Consider the following 20951-nt stretch of genomic DNA (forward strand, 5'->3'; position numbering starts at 1 on the left):
AAATGCCCTCCCCACCAGTTTATCTTTTCATTCCATTTCCATGAACTTTGTACGTGTGTGTGTAACATTTAGTTATTTTGAAAGTCAAAATTGGAGGGAGGAAAGAGAGAGATGGAGAGAGAGAGAGAGAGTGGGTCTTCCATCTCCTGGTCCACTACCCAGCTGGCTGCAGTGGGTGGAGCTGAGTGGATCTGAGCCAGGAGCCAGGAGCCAGGAGCCTCACCCAGGTCTCCTCTTGGGTGCAGGGGCCCAAGGACTTAGCCCATCTTCTGCTGCCTGCCAAGACCACAGCAGAGAGCTGCATCGGAAGTGGAGCAGCCGTACTCGAACTGGCGCCCATATGGGATGCCGGCACTGCAGGCGGTGGCTTTACCCGCTACCTCACAGTGCCCACCCTCCTGGAAGCCATTCCCCGTGGGGTACAGCTCTCTGCTAACAGGCCTGGGAAAGCAGAGGGAGACGGCCCAAGGACTCAGGCCCCTGAACCCAGAATGAGCAGCGGCTAAAGTCCCTGGCTTGTGCTTCGGCCTGTCCCACCTTTGTAGCCACCTGGGGGGTGAATCCCCAGATGGACGATCACTCACTCACTCACAGAGAGAAAGAGTGCTGGTGATGCCCCCGGCACTGCCTCTCTCCCCAAGCAGCTTTGACGGCCAGCGCTGGGCCAGGCAGAAGCCAGGAAGCAGGAGCTCCATTCAGGACTCCCAGGAGGCAGGGAGGGAGGCAGGGGCCAGAGTACCTGGGCCATCGGTGACGGCTGCCTCCCTGGGTCACACTGGAGAGGCGGGACCGGAAGCGCCCTGTGGCTTCAGATGCTGGATGCTGCAGTGCGCAGATGCGTCCCGTGGCGCCATGGCGACGGCCAGAGGGGAGTGCGCCTGCGCCTGGCACTTTGCCCCGGAAGTTCACTCGCACGCACGCACGCGTGGCCCTGACTGCCCCGCGGGTGCTCAGGTCGGAGTCAGCCCGGCATCTGCTGTTGCCCGAGAGCCTGCGTGAGCCGTGAGGAGAGGAGCCGCCCCCGATGCCGCTGGCCGAGCCTGAGCCTGAGGGAGACCCAGCGGCCCCGGGTCAGGCCGGGATCAGGGGAGGCTGCGTGTTGAGGCTGCCGCGCCGTTTGCCAGGCGCGGTTCTCTTCTTCGGCCCCTTCCGGAAGCAACGGCCTTGGCGGGCCTCTGTGCCTCCAGCAGACCGGCCCCTTGGAGGTGAGCGAGGCGCGCTGTTGCGGTGTCCCGCTGCGGGTCTTGGCTGCCGGCGTGCCCTTGCTCTCGGGTCCCGGAGGCGGCGCGGGTGGAGTCGCGGTCGCTGTGCGGAGGGTCTGGAAGGGTCCCCGGGGTGCGAGCAGCTGTGCGAGAGCGGAGGTGGCTCGGTCTCCTCCCGGAACGGCCCGCATTCCCGTCTGTTTGCTTTTGGAGGGCCCAGCCGCCCTGCGCTAGACCTCTGAGAGGGTGGGCGGGAGGAACGAGAGCGACGTGCGTGTCTGCGTCCTGGTCTAGGGGGACAGTTTCGGGTCCTCGCGTGTGCTGTGCTGTTAGCGCTCTGTGGGTTTTTCATGGAAGAGCCTTGTCAGGCCGGGGTGTACCTTCCGTTCCTAATTTGAGGATTTTATTTTTTTAATATCGCAGAAAGTAATGACGGTTTTGTGAAATAGGTGTTCCGTGTCTGTAGGGATACTTGGTGGGCTTTTCCCAGGTGGATTCTGTTCTGGGATGTATTGCTTTTGCATGGTAGCCATCCTTGCATTCCCGGAGTAACTCTCGGCTGCGCACAGTGTGCTAAGCTTTGCTTGTGCTACCGGATCGCATTGGGTAATATTTTGTTGAGGAATGGGACACATTCACGACGGATATTTATGTGCCATTTTCTGTATGGTGTGTGTGTTTGGATGTTGGGATAATGCTGGTCTGATGGAGTAAAAAGGAAAGTCTTTCCTCTTCATCTCCTTTTTGGAAGGGTGTGCAAATAGCGGATTTTAATTATCCTTTCAATGGGAGTTCTCACCGGTGGAGCCGTCTGGTACTGGCGTTCTCTTCATGTGCTTCTGTTTGTTTCCCTGCTACTACAGCCTCTCTTCAAATTATAAGTATATTCAGAGTTCCTAGTTGTACTGGAGTCCATTTTAGCGGTTTGTGTCTTTCTGAGAATCAGTCCACACTGTATCGACGGTGAGCAGATTCTTGTGCCTTGGCTTTTCCATAGTGTTTTCTGATGATTATTTTCGTAAGGTAGGTAGTCATGCCCTCTTTGTCATTTCTGTTGTTATGTCACTTGAGTGTGTTCCCTTTTTTCCCTTGTTTCCTATGGATAAACGTTTTGTCCATGTCACTGAGTTTTCAAGAACTGTATTTTGGTCTCACTGAATTTCTGTTGCGGTATTTTGTATTCCGTTGGATTTATTTCCGTTTGAATCTTTTTCCTCCTTCCACGTTTTTTTTTTTTTTTTTTTTTTTTGGGACAGGCAGAGTCAGACAGTGAGAGAGAGAGAGAGAGAGAGGTCTTCCTTTTTCCATTGGTTCACCGCCCCCCAAATGGTCACTATGGCCAGCGCGCTGCGCCGATCCGAAGCCAGGAGACAGGTGCTTCCCCTGGTCTCTGATGCGGGTGCAGGGCCCAAGCACTTGGGCCATCCTCCACTACACTCCCAGGCCACAGCAGAGAGCTGGCCTGGAAGAGGGGCAACCGGGACAGAATACGCCGCCCCAACTGGGACTAGAACCCAGGGTGCCAGCACTGCAGGCGGAGGATTAGTGCTCCCCGTGGGCACTGTTATGCTCTGTGACTGTCATTTCTAGGGATAGTGCTGTACACACCTGGGAAGCCTTACCCACAGGTGGTGTGGTGTCCATACAATGTCTGCATGATGGTTCTCCTTTCATTTAGATGGTTGGTAGGGTTCTGTTAGTACACTCCCTGAACTTGTGACTTTCCAATATTGCTCACTCATGTGTTTTTGAGTCCCCTCACAGGGGAACAACTGGGGCCCTGAGGGGTTGCCCACTTTTCTAGAGACAAAGACAGGCCTAACCTTGCCTCCTGGAACTTCCTCTGAGTTAGAAACCTCTTAGAATTATTATAAAACCTTGGAATATTTTATTTACTGATATATCATTAAGCAGAGGTATCTTATAAATATAGTGCAGCAATCATAGACTTATTTTTATTCTTTTTTTTATTAAGGAGGAGGGAGTAAAGCATTGTTGGTCGGTGCACATGGTGCTTAACGTGGAATCTGGAGGTGGAGATGGTGTTTTCTTACTTACATAGTTTATGATTTCCAACTATCGCCAAGAGGTAAGCACTAGAATTAGGTCTAGGCTGTGATTCTAACTGGTATGCCTCTGTTTTAAATTTTATCTCACATCTGCTTGGCATCAATATTTCCAGCTTTCCAAAGCTGGCCACATATTTAAAGCAAGTGTCTAAACCAGTTGTTAGAGGAAAAGATCCAGCAGCAGTAACAATGCTGCTAAATGAGTCATTTGTGGCGTATCTGAGTCCTCATCACCTAGTTGAAATACCTTTGTGTTTTCTTGCTTTCTTCAATAAAAATCATTCAGACTTACCAAAACTATACATTTTCATTCCTTCCACATATGACACCATCTATTTTCTGAATCGTTCTGCCTCTAAAATTCTGTGGGTAGGGGCTAGTGTTGTGGTGCAGTGGGCTAAACCACCACCTGTAATGTTTTCTTTCTGTAATACGGTAATTGAAAAACAAAAACCATTCTCAATGCTTGAGTCCTATGAAAGCAATTTCACTTTATTTGAACACTCTAGGGAGAAAATCAGATGAGTATGTACTGAGAAACACTTTGTCAAATTTTAAATCAAATGGTAGAATAAATTCCATGACAAAACTGAAGCAAACAAGTGAGCTGTGGCCCCACCGCACTGGAGCCTGGCCTCCCTGTCTACTTGGGACACACAGCAGGAGCTCAGGAAAAACCTGGAGCCACACCCCCTGTGCAAGCCTGTGCAGGCTTGGTCTTTGGTTTCTGATTGGTGGGCACCTGAAGGTAATCCAGTCAGAACTGATGCATGCCGTTGAATACTGAGTTTATAAAAAGGGTGCTCAGTGCTGCTGTTTCCCTTTTCTCTTCGTGGTGTCCAGCTTTGTGGAGTTCTTTGTTGGAACATATGCTGAGCCCTGGTTCTAAGCCTTAGAACAAGGAGGTGAGCAGCCAAGAGCAATACCTGCAGGAAGGGCCGGGCTGCTGGTGTCGGAGGAGTGGCAATGGATTCAACAGGACCCTCAGGTTTGACCATGCTCTCCTGGTGAGTCTTCTTGAAATGTTTGTGCGTATCATATGCCGGCCCGGGCCACAGACAGGAGACACTTGGGCCTTCAGGAGCCAGGGGGAAGGAAGAAAAAATTGTGCATTATATTGTATTTTATAAATTGAATATTACATATTGTATTATAAATTTTTATTACAGAGTATAACTTTCATACCATAGGTTCTAAATAGATTTAAATTGTATATTGTAAAACATATATTTGCCTGGAGGTATCACATATAGTTCCAGAAGGAATGGCCTGCCTGGCTGAATTCTCATGCCAGGGTTGGGGAAACAGCAGGTGAGTCATCATCTTCTGGGTGGGCGATTTAGATGCCCAGCGACTCTGGTAATTTCCAGGTTTCTTGTGTTGTTTTCTGAATTTATAGTTCTACTCAGTGGACAGGAGCTGGGAAGATGGATCCAGGCATCTAGGAAGGAAGTTCCCACTCACAGGCTTTGATTCCTGTTTTTCCCTAATTTGCTAAGATAGTTTATTCCAGTTCACATTGAAGGTTCTCCAACACACAGCAGTAATAGCATTGACTGGGAAACCCAAAAAGATGGCTGTATATTGTTGTCATTGCCCCACTGGATTCTAATTCTTCCTCTGTGATAACCAGTGATTCCCCTAATTTTATGAAAAAGTTCCTGAGGAATACATTGTTCTATTGTGTTAATGAATGTGGTTATACTCTGGCCTCAGAATCAGCCCTTAGGGCATTCGGATCCAGCTGAAAAGCCCATGAGAGTATTTCAGGCATGGAAAGCCAAGACACTCTGGCAAAAAAAAAAAAATGACCTAAATGAAAGATCTCCGCGAGTGAGATCCCAGTGGAAAGAACAGGTCATCAAAGAAGGAGGTACCTTTCTCTGAAGGGAGGAGAGAACTTCCACTTTGACTATGACCTTGTCTAAATATGATAAGAGTCAGTGAACTCAAAAGGCTTCCATAGCCTTGGCAACTCATGACAAGAGCCTAGGGTGATTACTGATGCCATAAACAAGAGTGTCAATTTGTTAAGTCAACAACAAGAGTCACTGTGCACTTACTCCTCATGTAGGATCTCTGTCCTTAAAGTGCTGTACATTGTGATTTAATGCTATAACTAGTACTCAAACAGTATTTTTCACTTTGTGTTTCTATGAGGGTGCAGACTGTTGAAATCATTGCTTAATGTATACTAAACTGATCTTCTGTATATAAGAGAAAGGAAAATGAATCTTGATGTAAATGGAAGCGGAGAAGGAGCAGGAAAGGGGAGATTTGCAGGTGGGAGGGAAGTTATGGGAGGGGAAGCCATTGTAATCCATAAGCTGTACTTTGGAAATTTATATTCATTAAATAAAAGTTTTTTAAAAAAGCAAAAGTACAGTCACGTGGCATAAAACAATATTTGACCAACAAAAGACCATATATAGAATGGTTGCTGTATCACATAGCCTTGGCGTGTACCAGGTTAAGCAATGTAAGTCTGTATAAGTACATTCTATGAAATGTTCACATTATGACAATACTGCCTAGTGATGCATTTCTCAAAATGTCTATCATTAAAGCAGCCCATAACTGTATAAGATTGTCAGTGTCCTGAGGCTGCATGCAATATGATTTTGATCTTAATTTTTCTTACACATACTCCTACCACTACCCATCTTCCCAGGCCTTCCTCAAATACCGCTGCTTCCTAGAATCCCAACTCAATCATTTTATTTATTTATTTATTTTAATTTCTTTTTTTTATTTAATGAGCATAAATTTCCAAAGTACAGCTTATGGATTACAATAGCTTCCTCCCCCCCGTAACTTCCCTCCCACCCACAACGCTCCCCTCTCCCACTCCCTCTCCCCTTCCCCTCACATCAAGATTAATTTTCAATTATCTTTATATACAGAAGATCAATTTAGCATATATTAAGTAAAGATTTCCACATTTTGCTCCCACACAGAAACACAAAGTGTAAAATACTATTTGAGTACTAGTTATAGCATTAATTAAACACCTAAGAGTAATTGTGTATTAATTACAGAGTTCATCCAATAGTTTTAAGTAGAATATAAAATGCAATTTTTGTATTGTTGTGGCTTCCACCCCTAACCTCCCTCCCTCCCTCCCGTGGCCCTCCCCTCTCCCACTCCCTCTCCCATCCTGCCCTTCATCACGTTTCATTTTCAATTACCTTCATATACTGAAGATCAACTTAGTATATACTGAGCAGGGATTTCAACAGGCTGCACTCACACAACCGAACCAGGTATAGGGTATTGTTCGACTAGTAGTGTTGTTTTTGAGTTTCATAGTTAAACACATTAAGGACAGAGATCCTACATGGGGAGCATGAACCCAGTGACTTCCGTTGTTGATTTAACAATTTGCACTCTTATTTATGATGTCAGCAATCACCCGAGACTCTTGCTATGAGCTGTCTGGGCTATGGAAGCCCCTTGAGTTCACCGACTCTGAATTTGTTTAGTCAAGGCCGTATCACAGTGGAGGTTCCTTCCTCCCTTCAGAGAAAGGCGCCTCTCTCCTTGATGGCCTGATCCTTCTGCTGGGGTCTTGTTCACCAGGATCTTTCATTTAGATTGTTTTTTGCCACCGTGTCATGTCTTTCCATGCCTGTGAGACTCTCATGGACCTTTTAGTCGGATCCGAATGTCCCAAGGGTTGATTCTGAGGCAGGAGTGCTGTTTTGGGCATTTGCCATTCTATGAGTCTGCTGTGTGTCCTGCTTCCCCCCGCAGGATCATTCTCTCCCTTTTGATTCTATCCTTCATTATTTGCTTACACTGGTCTTATTTGTGAAATCTCTTCGACACTTACCCTATCTTTTGGATCGGTTGTGTATTTATACTTATCACTTTACCAAGTGTGCTGGCATTGGTACCTGCCTCCTTGGTAAGGTTGAGCTGAAATCCCCTGGCACATTTCTAGTTCCACCATTGGAGGTAGGTCTGAGTGAGTATGTGTCATCCTATATATCTCCTCCCTCTCTTATTCCCACTCCTATGTTTCATTTCACAGAGATCAATTTTCTGTTAATTTTTAAACGCTTAAGAATGGTTGTGCATTGATTACAGAGTTCAACCAGTGGTCTTGTGTAGAGCATACCGAGCAACAACAACAACAACAAAAATACTAAAAGGAACAAAATAGTAAGTTGTTCCTCAACAGTCTAGACAAGGGCTGCTCATGTCATTGTCTCTCATAGTGTCCATTTCACTTCAATGGGTATCATTTTAGATGCTCGTTTAGTTGCCATCGATCAGGGAGAACATATGATATTTGTCCCTTCTGGACTGGCTTATTTCACTCAGCATGATGTTTTCCAGCTTCCTACATTTTGTTGTAAATGCCCGGATTTCATTGTTTTCTACTGCTGTATAGTGTTCCATAGAGTACATTTCCCATAGTTTCTTCATACAGTCATCCATTGATGGACATTTAGGTTGATTCCATGTCTTAGCTATTGTGATTTGAGCTGCAACAAATATTGAGGTGCAAATGACTTTTTTCTCCCCTTTAATTCCATTTGGGTATATTCCAAGGAGTGGGATGGCTGGGTCCTGTGGTAGTGCTTTATTCAGGTTTCTGAGGATTCTCCAGACTGTCTTCCATAGTGGCTTTACCAGTTTGCATTCCCACCAACAGTGGATTAGTGTCCCTTTTTCTCCACATCCTCGCCAGCATCTGTTGTTGGTTGATTTCTGTATGTAAGCCAATCTAACCGGAGTGAGGTGGAATCTCATTATGATTTTGATCTGCATTTCCCTGATGGCTAGGGATCCTGAGCATTTTTTCATGTGTCTGTTGGCCATTTGGATTTACTCTTTTGAAAAATGTCTGTTAAGGTCCTTGGCCCATTTTTTTTACTGGGTTGTTTGTTTTGATTCTGTGGTGTTTTTTGATCATTGTGTAGATTCTAGTTGTTAATCCTTTATCTGTTGTGTGGTTTGCGAATAACGTCTCCCATTCTGTTGGTTGCCTCTTCGCTTTCCTGACTGTTTCCTTTGCTGTTAAGAAACTCTTCAATTTGAGGTAATCCCATTTGTTTATTTTATCTTTGATTACCTGTGCCTGTGGGGTCTTCTCCAGGAATTCTTTGCCTATTCCGATATCTTGAAGGGTTTCCCCTATGCTCTCAATTAGTTTCATGGTGTCGTGGCGCATCTCTAGTTCTTTGATCCATGTTGAGTGGATTTTTGTATAAGGTGTAAGGTAGGGGTCTTGCTTCATACTGCGACATGTGGACATCCAGTTTTCCCAGCACCATTTGTTGAAGAGGCTGTCCTTGTTCCAGGGGTTGGTTTTAGGTCCTTTGTCGAATATGAGTTGGTTATAGATGTTTCTATTCTGTTCCATTGGTCTATCCATCTGTTTTTGTACCAGTACCAGGCTGTTTTGGTTATAACTGCCCTGTAGTATGCCTTGAAGTCTGGAATTGTGATGCCTCCGGCCTTGTTTTCATTGTTAAGGATTGCTTTAGCTATTCTGGGTCTCCTGTTTCTCCATATGAATTTCAGCATCATTTTTTCTAGGTCTTTGAAGAATGACTTTGGTATTTTGATTGGTATTGCATTGAACTTGTAAATTGCTTTTGGGAGAATGGACATTTTGATGATATTGATTCTTCCAATCCATGAGCATGGCAGGTTTTTCCATTTTTTTGTGTCGTCTTCTATTTCTTTAGTGTTTTGTAATTTTCATCATAGAGGTCTTTGACCTCGTTGGTTAAATTTATTCCAAGGTACTTTATTGTTTTTGTGGCTATCGTGAATGGGATTGATCTTAGTAGTTCTTCCTCGTCCCTGGCATTGTCTGTGTATACAAAGGCTGTTGATTTCTGAGTGTTGACTTTGTGTCCTGCTACTTTACCAAACTCTTCTATGAGTTCCAATAGTCTCTTATAGGAGTTTATCAGGTCCCCTATATATAGTATCATGTCATCTGCAAATAGGGATAGTTTAACTTCCTCCTTTCCCATTTGTGTCCCTTTAATTTCTTTTTCTTGCCTGATGGCTCTGGCTAACACTTCTAGGACTATATTGAATAGCAATGGTGAGAGTGGGCATCCCTGTCTGGTGCCGGTTTTCAATGGAAATGCCTCCAACTTTTCCCCATTCAATATGATGCTGGCCTTTGGTTTATCATAGACTGCCTTAATTGTGTTGAGGAATGTTCCTTCTATACCCAATTTGCTTAGGGTTTTCATCATGACAGGGTGTTGTATTTTGTCAAATGCTTTCTCTGCATCTATTGAGATAACCATATGATTTTTGTTTCTCAATTTATTAAGGTGATGTATTACATTGATTGACTTTCGAATATTGAACCATCCCTGCATACCAGGGATAAATCCCACTTGGTCCGGGTGAATGATCTTTCTGATGTATAGTTGGATTCGGTTTACCAGAATTTTGTTGAGTATTTTTGCATGTATGTTCATCAGGGAGATAGGTCTGTAGTTTTCTTTCTCTGTTGTGTCTTTTCCGGGCTTAGGAATTAAGGTGATATTGGCTTCGTAGAAAGAATTTGGAAGGATTCCCTCTCTTTCAATCGTTTTAAACAATTTGAGAAGAACGGGGGTTGGTTGTTCTCTAAATGTCTGGTAAAATTTGGCAGTGAAGCCATCCGGTCCTGGGCTCTTCTTTTTCGGTAATGCGTTTATTACCAATTCAATTTCTTCCATGGTTATAGGTCTGTTTAGATTTTCTGTATCTTCACGGCTCAGTTTAGGAAGGTTGTATTTGTTCAGGAATGTATCCATTTCTTCCAGGTTCCCCAATTTGTTAGCATACATCTCTTTGTAGTAGTTTCTGATGATTCTCTTTATTTCTGTTGTGTCTGTTGTTACATTTCCATTACTCTCTTTGATTTTACAGATTTGGGTCTTCTCTCTCCTTTTTTTGGTTAGTTGGGCCAATGGTGTGTCGATTTTGTTTTATTTTTTCAAAGAACCAGCTCCTGGTTTTGTTGATCTTTTGTATTGGTTTTTTTTTTTTTTTTTTGGTTTCAATTCTGTTTATTTCTTCTCTGATCTTTGGTATTTCTTTCCTCCTTCTGGATTTGGGCTTGATTTGCTGCTGTTTTTCTAGTTCCTTGAGGTGCATGGAGAGTTCATTTGTTTGGTTCCTTTCCAGCTTCTTGATGTAGGCACTAATTGCTATAAACTTTCCTCTTAGCACTGCTTTTGCCGTGTCCCACAGGTTTTGATAGGTTGTGTTATCATTTTCATTTGTTTCTAGAAATCTTTTGATTTCTCTTTTAATTTCTTCGATGACCCACTGTTCATTTAGGATCATGTTGTCCATTCTCCATATATTTGCATATGGTGTAGAGATTCTTGGGTTGTTGATTTCGAGTTTCACTGCGCTATGGTCTGAGAAGCTGCATGGTATAGTTTCAATTTTTTTGAATTTGTTGAGGCTCCCTTTATGGCCAAGCATATGGTCAATGCTAGAGAATGTTCCATGTACTGGGGAGAAATACGTGAACTCTGTGTCTGTGGGGTGGAAGGTTCTGAAGATATCTATTAGGTCTATTTGGTCTATGGCACCAATTAGCTCAGTTGTTTCCTTATTGAATTTCTGTCTGGTTGATCTGTCCATTGGTGAGAGTGGGGTGTTGAAGTCCCCTGTTACTATTGTATTTGAGTCTGTATCTCCCTTTAAATCCTTTAGTAATTCTTTCAGGTAGCCAGGCGCCCTGTAAATAGGTGCGTATACATTTATAATAGTAATGTCTTCCTGTTGGATAGATCCTTTAATCATTATATAGTGCCCTTCTCTGTCTTTTTTAATAGTTTTTATGTTAAAGTCTATTTTGTCTGATATTAGGATGGCCACACAAGCTCTTTTTTGATTTCCATTAGCTTGAAGTATCTTTTTCCATCCTTTCACTTTCAGTCTGTGTGCATCTTTGCTGATAAGGTGTGTCTCCTGAAGGCAGCATATAGATGGATTCTCTTTCTTGATCCAATCAGCTAGTCTATGTCTCTTGGTAGCAGAGTTAAGACCATTCACATTCAGTGTGATTATTGTTAAGTACTGTTTTTTCCCCTTCATGTTTCCTTAAACAAGCTGTTTATGTATTTTGAACTTTGTTTGCGGGTTACTCTACATTCGCTTTTTTTTGTAGTCAAGTTCTTGTTTTTGTATTTCTGTGTGCAGCACATCTTTGAGCAAGTGTTGTAGGGTTGGACGCGTGGATAGAAATTCTTTCAGTTTCTGTTTGTCGTGGAAGATCTTTATTTCCCCTTCATTCATAAATGATAGCTTTGCAGGGTATAGTATTCTAGGTTGGAATTGTTTGTCTTTTAAAACTTGAAATATATCATGCCACTGTCTCCTTGCCTGTAGTGTTTGCGATGAGAAGTCTGGGGTGAGTCTGATTGACTTAGCCCTGAATGTGATTTGTCGCTTTTCTTTGGCACATTTTAGGATTTGTTCTTTGTGTGTCACTGAACTGAGTGTTGCCACAATGTGTCGTGGTGAATTTCTCTTCTGGTCTACTCTGTTCGGAGTCCTGGCTATCTGTTGTATTTGTGTGTTGTTATCCAGCTGCCTTTGTTTGAAGTTTTCTGATATTATTTCATTGAAGACACCTTCCAATCCATTCTCTCTTTCCACCCCCTCAGGGACTCCTATTATCCGAACATTACTCTGTTTGATTGAATCTTGTAGGTCTCCGACCGTATTTTTTAATTTTTAAATTTCTTCTTCCTGCGATTGAACTGACTGTATTATTTCTGGAAGTTTGTCTTCAAATTCTGATATTCGGTCTTCTATTTCATCTGTTCGATTTCCGAGGGATTCCACGGTGTTTTTCATATGGTCAATTGAGTTTTTCAGTTCTAGTATTTCATTCTGGCTTCTCTTTAGGATCTCTAATCCTTGGGCTTGTTTTTCATTCAGCTCTTGACACTGTTTCTCATTATTTCTAAGTATTCTGATTATTAATTTTCTGAATTCTTTTTCTGGCATGGTTTCAACTTCTTCTTCAACCTCTGTTATGGTTGGTTTAGCCTGCTCCATTGGCAAGTTTCTATGTTCTTCTATATTCTTATTGTGGGTTTTTGTTTTGTTTTTTGGCATTCCGTCTGGGTGGTTTTTCAGGTTGATTTCCCTCTGCTGTAGGCTGCTGTGAGTCTGTACCAATATCCAGTGTAAGCAGGCTGCTCTACTCAGCCCAAACGTAAACAGACAGGATGGCTGCTCTCTGCCCGCTGCAGCTCTGGATCCTGCCCTCCCCCGCCCCCCCCCGGCAGGCGCTATTCAATTTTTTTTTCTTCTTGTAACTCGAGTAGACGGGTGTCAGGTCTTTGAGCTGCCCTCTCTCGATGCCTGCCCCTGCGCAAGAAGTGTCCTGTTGCTTCGCTCCACCTTTGGGCTCCGCCTCCGAAGGTTAGTGTCGAGGCAAGGACAGTTCTCCTTTAAGCCCGAATGTAAACAGACAAAATGGCTGCTTCCTGCCCGCTGCAGCTCCGAGGGCGCCAAGACATACTGGCTTACTCAGTCTCTCAATTAGTACCCCTGAATCACGTACTCTTTCCACAGGCGCCACTCACTCTGTTCCGTTTTCTATTTCCTCCCCTACTCAGTCGTGTGTGTCTCAGTGTCCGTCCCAGGGTGAGTTGGGGGAGGGGCGGCGGCGGCGGCTGTTGCCGTTGTGCTGGGTGAGTGCCCCATCTCACCTTGGCTTCCAGCGCTGGTGCGTACACACTCCTGCTGGTGTCCTGCGCCTCAGGCGTCCACGTCCTTCTCGCGTGTCCACTCTGTCTCCTCAAAACTACAGATTCTCACCCCTCTTTGAACTTTCCATTCCCGGACCTTCATTGTGCTCCCTCCCTATTCTCAATCATTTTATTTAACACAATATATAATCATCATCTATTTTGTGTCTATCTTTTTTTCTCTCTCTTTTTTTTGACAGGCAGAGTTAGAAAAAAAATGAATGTGATTATATCAGGAGGCATATCAAGTAAAATTTACATATCCCATATTATTGCATTAACTAGGAATATGGGGACTCTATCATCAGAGGCAGCTAGATCAGAGGATGGCACCAAAATTTTGATAAATCAAAATTAATTTCTAAGTACATTTGTTGCAGTTATAAAACTATAAGGTTCTGAGGCCGGCGCCGCGGCTCACTAGGCTAATCCTCCGCCTAGCGGCGCCAGCACACTGGGTTCTAGTCCCGGTTGGGGCGCCGGATTCTGTCCCGGTTGCCCCTCTTCCAGGCCAGCTCTCTGCTGTGGCTAGGGAGTGCAGTGGAGGATGGCCCAGGTGCTTGGGCCCTGCACCCCATGGGAGACCAGGAAAAGCACCTGGCTCCTGGCTCCTGCCATCGGATCAGCGCGGTGCGCCGGCCGCAGCGCGCTGGCCGCGGCGGCCATTGGAGGGTGAACCAACGGCAAAGGAAGACCTGTCTCTCTGTCTCTCTGTCTCTCTCTCTCACTGTCCACTCTGCCTGTCAAAAAAAAAAAAAAAAAACCTTAAGGTTCTGAATAACTGCATACAGGTTCTTTTTACTTCTAAATTAGATTTTTTAAAAAGATTTATTTGTTTATTTGGAAGTCAGAGTTACACAGAGAGAGGAGAGGCAGAGAGAGAGAGGCCATCCAATGGTTCACTCCCCAGATGGCCACGATGGCCGGAGCTGTGCCAATCTGAAGCCAGGAGCTTCCCCTGGGTCTCCCACATGGGTGGAGGGGCCCAAGGGCTTGGGCCATTCTCCACTGCTTTCCCAGGCCATAGCAGAGAGCTGGATCAGAAGTGGAGCAGCTGGGTCTTGAACCCGTGCCCATATGGGATGTGGGCACTTCAGGCCAGGGCGGCAACCCACTATACCACAACGCTGGCCCCCTAAATTAGATTTTGAAATATTGAAATCATTTGGATTATGATATTTTTTGATCACTTTTATTTCTGAGAGAGCAGGGGCATTGTTTCTACATAGTATCCACAATGGTTGCCATATAATTGGTTCTAAAACTTCGGTTGATGAAATGATATCCCTATTTGTCCCTGTGTTTCAAACAACACAAAATTTCAAAATCCGTAGGTATTGTGTTTTGTGGTTTGGCTCTTACAGTGTTTGGTGAATTGAGTCTTCCTTCCTGCTGGTTAGCAGTTGCTGGTGTTGACACCCAAGGGTCGTTCCTTGATCCTCATCCTAGGAGATGCTGACCAGGGACTGTGAAGAAACAGCCCCTTGGTGCACGTCCTCATGGGTGTTCCAGTCTCCTCGTTATCCACTCTTGGTGCTCCTGTTAGTGCTGACTGTTCAAACCCAGAAGTGGACATGGCCCCAGGTTAAGTCCAAGTTTTTGTTCTCACTGGTCTTCTCATCCTAGACAGCCTTGTCTCTGTACTGTGGGTCTTGGATTTTTCTCCCATCATTAGCTAGACTGTTTGTATTTCCCATGGTTTTCTCCTTTTGGCTGTTTTCAAACTTGACTCCTTGATTCCATAATTCTTTTCCCTCACGCACAACAAACCAAGGAAAATCTGTTCTTTTGTTTTCTCATTCTTCCAATCCACAGATGTTCTCTGATAACAGTCACCATGCATTTCAAAGGCTGGCTGGTCCCTACACCCTTCTCAAAGCCACATGAGTATGTGATTCTTTTGCTTTTTGCTTTTATGCCTCTCAATTCCGTCACCTTTTCCACACCTCTGCTCCTGTGACCACCATAAAACTTTATCATCTCCCACAAGAATCCTAGGCTAGCAACTACTAGTACACTACTAATAGGAGGTTAAAATACAGAAACTTTCTGGGGAAATTCCAGAATTCAAGCAGTTTACGCCATCCGTCTTAAGATGCTTTACTTACCTCTGTTTAACTGAAGTCAGATCTTTGGGGGAAAACTAGATGGAGAGTTCGCTACCAACAATGCCTTTGCTTCACCTTTGTACAATTTTGTTTGTGAGTTATGTAGGCCTCAATAATTATGAGTGGGAAAACTCAAACTGTGACTTGCAGTTCAGTATTGCAAATATTTTAGAGCTTTCTACTGAAGTGCTCTAGTGAGGGAACAGGCATGGAGTCGGGAAACCCTTCAATGAATTGGCACATCTGTAGTTTTCAGAGTGCTGCTTTCAAAGACATTTAAACTTTGTAAACATTTTCTAACATATCATGTTAAACTGAAAATTGCTGCTTCACAAACACTGAGTTCTATGTGATTGGTAACCCCTCCTATGATAATCAAGCGCATTGCTTGATTTTCCCATCTGATAACTGTGGAAGATGACGTGAGTATCAAATGGGGAAAGAACGATTTTTTAATATTTATTTCTGTATTTGAAAGGCAGAGGCAGAGCGAGAGAGCAAGCAAGCGAGAGAGACAGAGAGGTCTTCTGTCTGCTGGTTCACTTCCCAGATGACCGCAAAGGCCAGAGCTGAGCTGATCCTGGAGCCAGGAGCCAGGAGCTTCTTCCGGGTCTCCCGCATGGGTGCAGGGGTGAAGCACTTGGGCCATCTTCCACTTTCCTAGGCCATAGCAGAGAGCTGGATCACAAGTGGAGCAGTGGGGACTCAAGCCAGTGCTCTTATGAGATGCTGGCACTGCAGGTAGAGGCTTTACCTGCTACAGCACAGTGCCATCCCCAAGAAATATTCTTGTGGTAGACTGTCGTTCATGGGCTGTAGTCCTCTGCTCTGTGCAGGTAGAATTGGAGTAATTCTTGCAGACCCCTGATTTTTTGAGGTACATAGAGATAACCTGGTAAATGTAGTGGGACCCACAGTTTTCCAGTGAAATACTTCATGATATCTGTTGGGGTCCTGCCATTTATGCAGATGGGTTCTAAAGCAACCTGATCAATGAAGACACCGCCACCTATTGATCCAGTGAGGCAAGTCCAGAGTGCGCACCTGTAACCCTGGCGGAGGCTCCACCCCTGGTGACGAGGATCTGTAGGCCTGTGCTGCTGCTCATTCCATGGGGAAGGGCCTGTCATCTGCTGTCAACGTCCTGGTTTCATATTTTGGTATTGTTGTGTTTGGGTTTGTTCTTCAACTTAAATACATGGTATCTCCATTTGGTTCATACATTTCATCTTGCAGCTTTCACACCTAAATTTCTTTTGTTTTATCATTTCTTGTTTATATAAAGGTGAACAGATATCATGTATTTCATACACATAGATGGAGGAGCATAGTGATACTTCCCACCTTCCCCCGCACCACCATTCTGTCCTCCTTTCTCCTTCCTTTCTTGTGATGATTAAACAAACTGAGAGAATGTCACAGTGAAAATTAAAAGAAAGTGTAAGTTCTAAACCTTGACAGAACTAACTCCACAATGTGTAGCTCCTAGTAGGAAGTGAAAATGCAGGTTGTGTTGTTTAAACATTGTCATGCATTTAAATATGGAAACCCTAGGAATTTAGGTTGAGTTTAGGTGAGAAACTACCATGGTGCCTCCCCAAACATGTGTTCTCTAAACATAATGTGCCACACCCAACTGTTCCTTTGAACCAAGGGCCTAGTGGTCACCAGTGATGGGAAAGGGGGGGCTTTTTAGGGCAGTGAACCTGAGGACTGTGACCAAGACCTGTCCCAGTGAGTCCGTGAGATCAAACTGTGCATGAGCCCCCTGGCTCCAAGCCCCAGCACTTGCCCCATCTTCCTATCAGACTTCATTTACAAAACACAGATTCAAGTGAAATTCAGTGAGAATTTGAATAGCAGAGAGTGCCCCCTTCTGAGATGGGCACAGTTGCAGTGTCACTGGTCACATCCTGATGAAGCAGGCCCTGCCTTTTCAGTTCCATGAGTTAATTGGACCAATTCACAACCTGCCTGTAATATGTGACTGTGTTATATGCACATAGGAATGCACACACGTCAGTGGGAGAATGGCATATAGTAATTATAATTCTCATTTCACTTTGCACTTTCCTGATTTCCTGCAGATACACTACCTTTCATTTTCTGTTTCTGAGTTTTCAGTTTGAGGGAGGTGGGGTGACAGTGTAACATGTTACTTGGATATTGTCTTAACTAGTCTCTGGATAGAATTCCCAAATCTTTATTTTCAAGATATAAATCTCCTTCTATACCCAATTTGCTTAGAGTTTTCATCATGAAAGGGTGTTGTATTTTATCAAATGCTTTCTCTGCATCTATTGAGATAATCATATGGCTTTTCTTCTGCAGTTTGTCAATGTGGTGTATCACATTGATTGATTTGCGAACGTTGAACCATCCCTGCATACCAGGGATAAATCCCACTTGGTCTGGGTGGATGATCTTTCTGCTGTGTTGTTGCATTCTATTGGCCAGAATTTTATTGAGGATCTTTGCGTCTGTGTTCATCAGGGCAATCAGGAAATCACAAGTACAGAATATAGTGTTAACTGGCTACCCAGTGTATATATTAGATTTTCAAAGCCTTATCACATCATAACTGCATATTTGATTTTGTAGATGTAGTTGAAAGGCAGGAAGCAGGCCCCGAATATCTCATGCACTGTTTCCCTCCTCAGATGTCCTCAGTGGGAGGGCTGGGCTGGGAGGAAGCCAGGAGCCAGGACCTTGTTGTTCCAGGTCTCCCACTTTGGCACAGGGGCCCACGTCGTTGGGGCATCTTCCGGTGCTTTCCCAGGCACATTAGCAGGGAGGTGAATGGGAAGTGGAGCAGCTGGGACTTGGCCTGGTGCCTGTAAGGGATGCTGGTAGTCCAGGTGGAGGCTCAAGCTTTTACACCCCAGCTCCAGCCCCGTAACCATATATTTATGTCGTTTGACTAACACCTCTTCATTTTCATACTCCCAGTTCATCACAAACACCATCCTGCTCTCTGATTGTGTTAGTTTGACTTTTGTATATTCCACATATAAGTGTGATCATGTAGTATTTCTTATTTCTGTGTCTTGTTTCACTCAGTGTAACGTCCTATAGTTCCATACTTTCAGGTCCATCCTGTGACAAGTAGTAGTGTTTCCTTTCTTTTTCAGGTTTGGTGAGGATTCTGCTGTGTGTGTATCCCACTTTTCCTTATGCATCCATCAAACATTTGGGTTATTTCCATATTGTGCAATTGTGAACGATGCTGAAGTGAATATGGGAGTGCAGACTTCTATTTAAGATGGTGATTTTCTTTTGGATTCATGGCCAATAAAGGTTGTTGCTTTTTAAATTTTATTTGAGGAACTTCCATATTGCTTTTCATAATGGATTGCACAATTTACATTCCCTCCAATACTGTGTGTTCCATTTTCTCTACATTTTGCCCAATACTTGTTATGTTTTAACTTTTTGATAGTAGCCATTCAACAGATATGGGATAATAAACGTTGTCTTGATTTGCATTTTGCTGATGATAGCAATGTTCAGAACTTTTTCACATACCCACTGGGTACATTGTCTGTCTTTATTGGAAAACATTGATTCAGTCCTTTGTCCATTTTTAATTGTATTCTTTGCTTCTTAGTGGTATGCATTCCTTGTGTTACTCCCTTGATCACACATATTGTTTGCTAGTATTTTCTCCTATTCATTGGTTTGCCTTTTCATTTCATTGATAATTGCTTTGCTGAGTAAAAGCTTATTAGTTTGTTGTAATTTCATTTCCTTATATTTGCTTTTGCTCTCTATGCTTTAGTTGTTACACATAAGCAACCACTGTTGAGGCTAATGTCAAGGAATTTTCTGTTTTATAAATTGTAAGTATTCAGATCTTCTTTGTGGACTTTCAGTTCATTTTGAGTTGACTTGAATATGTGGTATAACAATGATCAGTTTCGGTTTTAGACGTGTGGATATCCAGGTTGCTTCTGCCTCAGACGAGGGCCCTTATATTTCAGTGACTGCATGTGTGGCAACCCTAGTGGGCCAGGGTTCCCTGTGTCTTAAGTTGGATCCATTCAACCAGATGCTGTGGCTAGAGGTGAGCAGGAGTTTGGCAGAAGCTGGCAGAAGCCAGGTTGACCCTTACCTTCTGGCTCATGGTCTGAGTCCCGTGCCTCGTCCTAGCTTTAGTGCTCTGATGCTCTGTTCTATCTGTGGTACTAGGTCCCCAGGTGAACTGGGCCTCATGGCACTCTGGGGTTGTTAAATGTACACTCAAGAGACCCAAGGTACCCATATCTCAGGCAGAAACAAACTGAATATCCACCTACCTGTCTGAAGCTGTGTTATGATATACTGCATGTGCAGGTGGAGACGTGGGCTGGTTGAAGTTAGGGAGCATGTGTGAGGCACATAGGGAGGCATGCCTGGTGATGGGGGAGTAGGAGACCATGCAGTGATGGGGACCAGACAGGGGACTGTGGCCTCCTGCTCTGGAAGCCAGGGCTATGGGAGGGTATGTCAGAAAGTTTTTTGAAGGATAGTCATTTGGTACAGTGGGAAAGACAGTGCTCAGGATACCAGTGGCAGCAGTGATGGCTTAAGTAGTTGGATTCTTGCTACCACATTGGAGACCATCTCCCAGCTTCAGCCTGGGTCAGATCAGCCCTGAGTACTCTGGGCATTTGGGTAATGAACTACTAGACGGGTGGGTCTCTCTCCCCCTCTCCCTCCCCCTCCCCCTCCCCCTCCCCCTCCCCCTCTCCCTCCCCCTCTCCCTTTCCCTCCCCCCTCCCTCTCTCTTTCCCTCCCCCTCTCCTTCTCCCTCTTATTGTTTCTCTGTGTTTTGCTTTTGAAACCAATTGCAATACTAAAACTAGGTGGGAAAGTTGGTTTACAGATGATTACGTATCTCAGTAGCATGAGATCATTGAGTGATTTCCTAAGATCATGAAGTCAGATGTGTGTAGCTCGCAGTAATATCTTTTACTAGACAATGAAATAAAGGTGCTCAAGGCTCCAACCATAAAATCATGTCAAAAGATAAATGTAGATTTGATCAGTACAAATTATTACATGAGTATTGAAATGTCACACTAGCCCATAAATACGTACAACTTTCGTTGATAACATTTAAGTAAAAATACCAACATATTACTTGGTGTATAAAGTTAAGGGGTGTTAAATGATTAATGTCACAACTAGTATTATGGTATTTGAAAATGATTAATTAATAAAAGCACAAACATAACCTGGGAATAACTGAACTGTTCCTTCTTGTCATGCTCAGTCAAATGGCTACTATGCTGTATTTTAAGTTAGTGATGGATATTTATTTTAGATTGTTTCCTTTAATTAAGAAAAATGGTAGTATGTTATGTGTATGTGGAATTGAATAGCATCAGAGCACTACAATGAATGCTAGATAAGCTTTTTTTCATATTTGATATGTTATTGGTTGTTGAGATTCACTACAGAGACATTTCAATTTGTACACGATTCTTAACAAAACAAAAATTTAAAAAGTGAGGGATTGTCATTCTTTTTTAACCTTTTATTATTTTGATTTGGTGCATATTTAAATTTACCTCATAACAGGTTAATATTCCACTGAATAAAGAGTTCAGCTAGTAAGGAAGAATATAAGCAAGGGCAATAAAAAATAAGCAAACAAAGAAGTCCTATCTTTGTGATCAGTTATGAACTTAAACTGATCAATTTAACTAGTAAGATGGCATGAAGTGTCAAAGGGATCACATAAATAAGACCAAGTGTCTGCTAATAATAATAGATAGGATTAAAAAGGAGAGAATGATCCAACATGGGAAGCAAGCCACGCAGCAGACTCATAGAATGACAAATGCCCTA

At 43.7% G+C, this 20951-nt stretch overlaps 1 long non-coding RNA gene across 5 annotated transcripts in view; it reads left to right on the plus strand.

Moving 5' to 3' along the window:
• The first annotated feature begins 578 nt into the window (after positions 1-578).
• LOC103351725 (uncharacterized) overlaps positions 579-20951 on the plus strand; it is a 72619-nt gene continuing 52246 nt past the window's right edge. Inside the window, exons 1-4 of one of the 5 annotated variants that reach the window (XR_016227385.1) lie at positions 585-1205; positions 3178-3291; positions 4115-4278; positions 18251-19772. This is a non-coding gene — a long non-coding RNA (uncharacterized LOC103351725). Of the gene's footprint in view, positions 1206-3177; positions 3292-4114; positions 4279-16088; positions 18229-18250; positions 19773-20951 lie in introns of those variants that run through there. The other 4 variants (XR_016227387.1, XR_016227383.1, XR_016227388.1 and 1 more) reach the window with 4 other exon arrangements.

Source organism: Oryctolagus cuniculus, chromosome 21, assembly GCF_051225735.1.
Source record: "Oryctolagus cuniculus isolate XC-2025 breed Fujian yellow rabbit chromosome 21, ASM5122573v1, whole genome shotgun sequence".
NCBI lineage: Eukaryota > Metazoa > Chordata > Mammalia > Lagomorpha > Leporidae > Oryctolagus > Oryctolagus cuniculus.